The sequence below is a fragment of the Oncorhynchus tshawytscha genome, linkage group LG13 (genome assembly GCF_018296145.1).
Source record: "Oncorhynchus tshawytscha isolate Ot180627B linkage group LG13, Otsh_v2.0, whole genome shotgun sequence".
NCBI lineage: Eukaryota > Metazoa > Chordata > Actinopteri > Salmoniformes > Salmonidae > Oncorhynchus > Oncorhynchus tshawytscha.
Window position 1 is genome coordinate 35010750 of NC_056441.1, and position 9173 is coordinate 35019922.

The following is a 9173-nucleotide window of genomic DNA, read 5'->3' on the forward strand; positions in this document are numbered from 1 at the left end:
TGGGTTGAGTGATATAGGGTAAGGTGGGGGAAATAGCCCCCTTCTATGAACAATATCCAATTGCTAATGCCAAAAAAGCATTTGGTAAAAAAAATAATTTAAATGGTATGTGGATGATGGTCATGCTTAGCCAAACAAATGTGTCTTTTTTTGTTTTTGATATTTAATGAAATATATTTTAGAAATGTGTATAAATAAAGTTAAAATGGGAATACAATGTCAGATATTTTGTATTTAGACAACTTTATTTATACACTGTGCTTTATCTAATAGCACAACCAAATGACCTGTGGCCTCATGTGTAGGCACAAATCTGTGCTAAACCATGTATGGGATCATTTCCCCACAAAGTGTGAGATTTATCAGATTTATCAATGGCTGTGTTTGGGAGCATCAAGATGACTGCAGGCAACTGCTGACGGACTGATCTACAAATCACCCTGCATCATAAATAAGTACGCATTATTATTTGAATATCAGTCAGTCATAATTATCCATGCTACATCACGGTTTTGAGGCTCTCGAACATGGCATGTATGAACGTTTGCTTGAGAGTGTTTTATGCACGGCCATGGCCATGCTTACACACAGTGCCAAGTGGTGGAATAAGGGAACTGCTTGTCCTTCGTTGAATGGGGAAAATACTGTGTATGTTGAAAATGTGTGAAATTTTGAGTGTAATAAAAAAAAAATCGATTTCATTGTATTTACGTTGTGAATTCATGCAACACCTGTTTGCACGCTCTATCATTTGATCAGATCAGTGCATTTGTTACGATAATAATATATATCAAGTAATGTCATTTGTTTAATTAGAGGCACTTGGGGAAAGTGAAAACATTGTTGAAATATTATAAAAGACATAATGGGAAATCAAATGAGAGATGGCTGATCTTGCCCTGTTTGAAGATTTGGCACACACTGCATTTCGCAGAGAGCGTGTTTTCAGGAACAGGTGGGACTTCAGACACCATATCCAAAAAACAATCTTATAGGATTTTTGCAAGGATTGAAGACCTACTTTAAAAATACAAACGCGTGCCATTCCGGTGCACATCGAAGTGCTATCCATCCTCGGGTTTTTGGCAACTGGCACGTTTCAGCAGGAGTTTGTCAATGGGCATCTCACAGCCCTCAATAAGCCAATGTTTTGGATGATGCAATCATCAACAAAACGAGCAGTAATACATACAATACATACAATTTCCATGCCATGATGCCATTAATGGGTTCCCAAATAAGAACGGAGCAATAGACGCACCCATATCACCATAAAATAACCATCCCAAAATGATTTCAACAATATGAACACAAAAAGCTTCCACTCTACATATGTAAGTGATATGTGATGCACAAAAGAGTCTGCTGAATGCGGTGGCCAGATGGAACGCACAACTTGTTCATTCTACCATTTGCATACAGTTGAGCAGAAACATATTTGGGATTTCAACACATAGGGAAGATTTTTTAGCAGGATCTGGAAAAGAAATCAGCCTTTTGAAAAAGCGTTTCATTCAATTCTAGTTGATTTATATGATAGAAGACATTAGCAGAATATGTCTTAATACCACACAAATGGACAAATGCAGACAACTGTGCATCTATCTCCCTATTCAGGTAGCTTACCATTTTTGAACTTGACTTTTTTTTCCCATATTTATATTCATTTGTTTTATTATTATTATTGTTATTGTATATCATTGTTATTATTGTAGGCCTATTTATTCATCTAAACCAGTACTTTAAATATGCAAAACTTGTTTTGTTTCATTCTGTTTGTTATTGTGATAGGTTATTAGTAGGCCTTTTGTAAAATAAACATAATTAGCCTATTGCTGTCATTTGTTGGGTAGGGTAGGCACTAGCCTTTCTTGGTAATTGCTGCAATATTGCCGGTTAAAAACTTTTATGTAGTTTTAAACCAGTTCGCAAGTGTTTTGTTTTATTCTGTTGCGCCATAATGTTGTGTTTACCACAACATACCATACCAGTCAAAAAGAAATCAATATTTTATATTTTACAAAGTAGCCACCCTTTGCCTTGATGACAGCTTTGCACACTCTTGGCATTCTCTCAACCAGCTTCACCTGGAATGCTTTTCCAACAGTCTTGAAGGACTTCCCACATATGCTTAGCACTTGTTGGCTGCTTTTCCTTCACTCTGCGGTCCAACTCATCCCATACCATCTCAATAGGGTTGAGGTTGGGTGATTGTGGAGGCCAGGTCATCTGATGCAACACTCCATCACTCTCCTTCTTGGTCAAATAGCCCTTACACAGGCTGGAGGTGTGTTGGATCAATGTTCTGTTGAAAAACAAATTATAGTCCCACTAAGTGCAAACCAGATGGGGCGTATCGCTGCAGAATGCTGTGGTAGCCATGCTGGTTAAGTGTGCCTTGAATTCTAAATAAATCACAGACAGTGTCACCAGCAAAGCACCCACACACCATCACAACCTGATTATCCTAATATAATGTATACACTTTAGCCTATTATTCGGAGGGCCTATGATATGAAGGCAGTGATCACCGGCGCTCCAACTACAACTTTATCTTGGCCAGGGCGCAATTGTAAATGAGAACTTGTTCTCAACTTGCCTACCTGGTTAAATAAAGGTGAAATAAATAAATAAATAAATAAAAACTATCTGGCAGTTGAATTTAAGGTGAGGAAGAAAGTTTTATGGCTACCAGAGTTACACCTATAACCTAATAATACAATTATTGTCTTTACTTTTACAAATCTGATCAAAATTAACAAAAATGAGCCTCTTTCTGTATTCCCACATCTGTATAGCAGAGGCAGTAGCCTATCTGACAAGGATAAAGAAATGCATGTTGGTGTCGTAGCATGCTGCCGACACACACATCTTTCTCTCTCTCTGGATAGGCCTAAACTTCTCTTCCTTTATATATAGATTTTTTTTAGATGCTTTTTTTGACAGAACATGGGTGGAGCATTGCAGCGATGAGTCTCTCCAACAGCACTCTGGACAGGTGTGCTGGGAATGGACAAGCAAAATATTTTGCGCCCCTGCCTTTGACAAAGTGGGCACTGCTTATCACAGGGCGGCATCTGCGCTCACCTATGCCACTGGTTGAGAGAAATGTACATTGTTTTTGGCAGGGGAGCAATTTTGGTTTTAGAAGTGGGGGTGACATAACCTGGTGGGGGGGTCTGGGGGTCCTTCCTCAGAATATTTTGGGGCATCTAAAAGCTCATTTCCCCCCCACTTCTACACAATCTAATATGACCCTTTTGGATTCATTTTGGGGGTCACTTATATTGTAAATAAGAATAAAATATGGTTCTAAACACTTCTACATGAATGTGGATGCTACCATGATTAGGGACAATCCTGAATGAATCATGAATAAAGATGAGTGAGAAAGTTAGACGCACAAATATAATACCCCCCAAAAATGCTAACCTCCCCTGTTGTTGTAATGGTGAGAGGTTAGCATGTCTAGGGTATCATATTTGTGCGTCTAACTTTATCACTCATCATTATTCACAATTCATTCAGGATTATCCGTAATCATGGTAGCATCCATCCATGGCTGACTAAATACTTTTTTGCCCCACTGTATATATACAGTATATATATATATATTTTTTTTTCAATGTATCTAGGCAAGTCAGTTCATAGTCATTGCTTTATTTTAATTCCAAATTTCAATTCCAAGTATAGAGCCAAAAGAGGAAAAAAATGCTTCCCTGTCCCAATAATTACAGAGGGCACTGTAATTCATATCATAAGCCTAATAGTACAGTAGAGCCCCTTTTACTGACACACAATATCACTGGATCGCCCGGTCGTGCCCATAGGAGTTCACTGTCCTGCAACGCCCCAAACCATCACACCCCCCACTCAGCTTCAGGATCTTAGTGAAACATTCATAAATTGGCCAAGGTCAGAGTGACAACCAACAGTACGGCAGACCCCCAGGGCCAGGACTGAGCAGACCAGCAGCTAGGGATCTCCTAAATTAGTATCGCCTCTGATGTAGGCATGTTTTCAATACAGACTATTTTGTCGTACCGTATTCCATATAAATCATCCAGAGCTTATGAAAGTTGCACAGTATACCCGTAATCTTGTACAAAATCAAATAGAATGATACATAACGTGACATTTCTGCTACTCATTGTGATAAAAGGTTGGATAACCAACCTTCCAGTTAATGGCAATGCATTTCTTAGCCTCTATAAATGCTAGGTTACACAGATTCTTCTGATAACAGTCTCCTGTATCAACATTTCCAAGCAATCAAAAAGTGGGAGAAGAGAGTAAGTAGACATGCAGAGATAAAATAACCAGAATTCAGCTAGCCTTCACAAGAGCATAACATATGCAAATATGTCCCCTTTTGTACGTTCTATTGATGGTCTTAAACTGCAGGAATCTATGTCTGAGAGTATATGAACATGACTGGGCATTCTAACATATCTGTATCTATTCAACATCATTAATAGTGTCTCCTAGGACTTCCTCACATTTTTGGTGAACATGTTTTGTGTCAATGGGAAAATCCTCTATCAACCCTTGATAAAGTTTGGAAATAAGCTTTATGGGTTTGTAGGCTCTTGTCACGTTCCTCGTAACGATGGGACCAAGGCACAGCATGATAAGCATACATTCTTCTTTTAATGAAGGAAAACCACTATACAAACAAACCACTATACAAACTAACCGCTATATACCACGAGTGCTGACAGGCAACTACACAGACAATAACCCACAAAACCAAAATGGCAACCTAAATAGGATCCCCAATCAGAGACAACGATAAACAGCTGCCTCTGATTGGGAACCATTTCAGGCCACCATAGACCGCCATTTACCTAGACATACCAAAACACCATAGATATACAAAAACCCTAGACAAGTTAACATACATACCACCCTCGTCACACCCTGACCTAACCAAAATAATAAAGAAAACAAAGATAACTAAGGTCAGGGCGTGACAGCTCTCTTAAAATAGTTTCAAACTTGGAAGCTTCTGGCTTGTCCAGTGTTTTCTGCTCCGAGATAATAGTGTTGTATCTGCAAAAGTTCACCTCAGCGCTGTCACAGACTCTGCAAAAGTTCACCTCAGCGCTGTCACAGACTCTGCAAAAGTTCACCTCAGCGCTGTCACAGACTCTGCAAAAGTTCACCTCAGCGCTGTCACAGACTCTGCAAAAGTTCACCTCAGCACTGTTACAGATTCTTCCCTGGTTGCCTGACCCCGCTGAGACTCCTGTTGTCATCTGATCCTGCTCAGATGAGGCATGACAAAGAATTACCTTGGTGTACATTTATACCTTAAATTATCCAAGAATAGAATCAATGGTTCAATAATTGACATGAACATTATTCCCAGATCCCAGACTCTAGCCTACCCATCAACTCAATATGGAACTTTGTATCCATTCACTGATTGGATTGTTATAGTATACTAGAAAATTCACCTGTTCTGTAGACTGGTCTTCCCTGGCTGTCTGAGTCTGCTGGGACACCTGTCACCATCTGATCCCGCTAAGACATGATGAGCATAGTGTTGTGAACTGACTGTACACCATGGCAGCGTAGCCTGTAGAGCTGTTTATACAGTGTCAGTGTGAAAAGTAGCGAATTAACTAGGGAAACTGACAGATCAATAACATTACATTGCTATACTGACTGAAATAAAAACTCACATTGTGCTGTCAAAAAACATCCAAATATAGGTCTTCAATCGTCTGGCCGCTGGTTTCATAATTTGATTCGGGTCTAGTGGGATTGAGGCAAAAATAAAAGCTGAAGTTAGTGAGCTAGCTAACTAACTAACGTTAGCCAACTCTTGGCTAGCTCTAAGGGTACATCAACTGGCAAAAACCAGACAAGTTCATTTATTTCTGTTGAAACAGGACAAAAAGGCTACAAAACATTCTCATACACACGACAGCTGTTAGATACTGCTACCTGACAGATAGCTAGGGGCTAGAGCTGAACTGGCTGTGTGGTAGCTACTAGCTAGCTAGCGAGTTCATTTAAAGGTTAAGGGTTCATTTCAGACAGAACTGAACAGTCGAGAGGGGCTGAAACATTATGTAACATTAAATGTTAGTTATACTACTAACTCAGCACTGGGAATAAATAAAAACATTTATGTTAGGTCAAAACAGCAGTTACCTTGCCATCACAGAATGTGGAGGGGGGGAGGGGGTCATTTGGGTGGGACAAAAATGCTATTTTAGAACGTGGAGGAGGTCATGTCCCCCAAAATCCATTGAAAGTGCCACCCCTGGGGCCTCCTGAGTGCCACAGCAGTTTAAGGCACTGCATTGCAGTGCTAGAGGCCTTACTACAGATCTGGGTTCATTCTGTGCCACTACCGTACTTTACTTGGCTCAAGGTGCTCTAGCGACTCCCTGTGGCGAGCTGGGTGCCTGGAGGCTGACCCCGGTCGCCAGTTGAACAGTGTTTCCTCCAACACATTGGTGAGGCTGGCTTCCGGGGTGAGCTGTCACGGTTAGACCGAGGACGCCTAACTCAACCTTTGCCTCTCCCGAGCCTGTTGGGGCGTTGCAGCGATGAGAAAAAGGTGTGTTAAAAATATGTTTTTTGGGCAGAATTATGTGATGTTTTTTGTTTTGTTGGAGGTGCGTCTTAGTCAGTTTAGCTCTGAAAATGTTACCCTCTTCGATCTGTCGCCATAGGCGGCCGCCTAATCCTGCCTAATGAGCAGGCCGGCCTTGCTCATGTTAGCGAACCAATATAGAGCTTGAAGAATCACTTTATCTCAGACGATCTAATTTCAGAGCGACGATCAGCTTCTAGTATCACAGTAGTGTCTCTTCCCTGACAGGGAGGCTATTGTGACCAGCATAGAGGCACTCGGTGGAAGAGACTCCAGCACAGAGCTGAGACTGGTCCCAGTTTAACCACTCCTGGTACTCCTGGTGTGCTGCAAGATTATGAATATAGGAAGATGCTGAGGAACTGCTGCTCCAATATAAATCCCTGATCAGGCTATTCAGTAGTGTAATGACGTTGGTTACCTTGAGTCTCTTGGTTAGGAAACCTCTCTGGCAGGGTCCAATTGTTATGGAGCTGGAGACCTACCATTACTATGGACACAGCATGAGCGACCCCGGGGTTAGGTGTGACGTGATCTCTGACCTCTGACCCCTGAACCTGTGACCATCACCTGACCCCTGGTCTCTCTCCACCCCCTCACTCCTCCCCACACCTCCTCTCCTCTCCTCTCCTCTTCTCCTCTCCTCTCTCTCTCTCCTCCCTTAATCTGTTCTGTTTTAGCCTTACCCACCTCTTTGTGTTTCCTCTCTCCCTCACTCCCTATGTTAGTCTGTCTGGACACCCCTCAGTATAGTGCGGTTTTGTTTTGGGATGCATCCCAATACTCTAGCACCCCTTCCTTTCCAGGGCTATGTGTCTCTCTTTCTCATCAGCCAAGGGCTGGAGCTGAACCCTGCTAATCTGGTCAAACCCCCTTTTTCTTACTTCCTGTGGCTACACTCTGAAAAAAAATGTATATCTAGAACCTAAAAGAGTTCTTAAGCTGTCCCCATAGGAGAACCCTTTGAATAACCCTATTTGGTTCCAGGTTGAATCCTTTACACAGAGGGTTCTGCATGAAACCCAAAAAGGTTCTACCTTGAACAAAAAAAGGTTATCCTATGGGGACAGCCAAAGAACCAGCGTACCCCTAAGGAGGTCCAGGAAGTGCACAGTAAGAGTGACCCCATCATCACTATGCTGAAGGAATACATGCTGTCCAATAACATGGTTTCTTTGGAGGAGATCAAGGTACACACACACTCACACACACACACATGTACACACACACACACACACACACACACACACACACACACACACACACACACACACACACACACACACACACACACAAAAGTATAAATCATTTCAAATGATTTATATTAAGCAAATTCGACAGTACAATTTTGTTTTATATTTATTTACGGATAGCCAGGGGCACACTCCAACATAACTGCTGTGGGCGGCAGGGTAGCCTAGTGGTTAGAGCGTTGGACTAGCCACTGGAAGGCTGCAAGTTCAATCCCCTGAGCTGACAAGGTACAAATCTGTCATTCTGCCCCTGAACAGGCAGTTAACCCACTCTTCCTAGGCTGTCATTGAAAAGAAGAACTTGTTCTTAACTGACTTGCCTTGTTAAATAAAGGTTAAATTAAAAAAATTAAACAAACATTTGTGTTTACTGAGTCTGCCAGATCAGAGGCAGTATCGATGACCAGGGAAGTGTGTGAATTTGACCATTTTCCTGTCCTGCTAGCATTCAAAATGTAACAAGTACCTTTTGGGTGTCCGGGAAAATGTAAAAAGTACATTATTTTCTTTAGGAATGTAGTGAAGTAAAAGTAAAAGTTTGTCAGAAATATAAATAGTAAAGTACAGATTCCCCCCAAAAATGACTTAAGTATTACTTTAAAGTATTTTTTACTTAATTACTTTACACCTCTGCCAAGCTTGCACACCCTATAGCTCTCCAGGATCAGGGTTGTCCCCTCTTGGTTTGGGGAGTGTCTGGGGGATCTGGGTTAAACCAAGTATGTCTCTCTGTTTTTAAGGTTTATGACTGTGTGTATGTATTATGTTCCTCTGACCCAGATCCTATAGTAGCACTCGTTGCAAGTCATAACGTCATCAACGTCATTTGGGGCTCCTGGGTGGCACAGCAGTCTAAGGTACTGCATCTCAGTGCTAGTAGGAGTCACTACAGACCCTGGTTCAATCCAAGGCTGTATCACAACCAGTCGTGATAGGGGGTTCCATAGGGCGGCGCACACTTGGCCCAGCATCACCCTGGTTAGGGGAGGGTTTGGCCGGGGTAGGCTATCATTGTATGTAATAAGAATTTGTTCAAGTTAAATAAAGGTGAAATAAAAAATGAGTAACGTCAATGATCTATTTCTCTCTCCTCCTCTAATCCATGACATAGACTGACCAGGTTAATCAGCTGAAAGCTATGATCCTTACTGGTGTCACTTGCTAAATACACTTCAATCAGTGTAGATGAAGGGGAGGAGACAGGTTAAAGAAGGATTTTTAAGCCTTGAGACAATTGAGACCTGGATTGTGTATGTGTGCCATTGAAAGGGTAAATGGGCAAGGCAAAATATGTAAGTGCCTTTGAACAG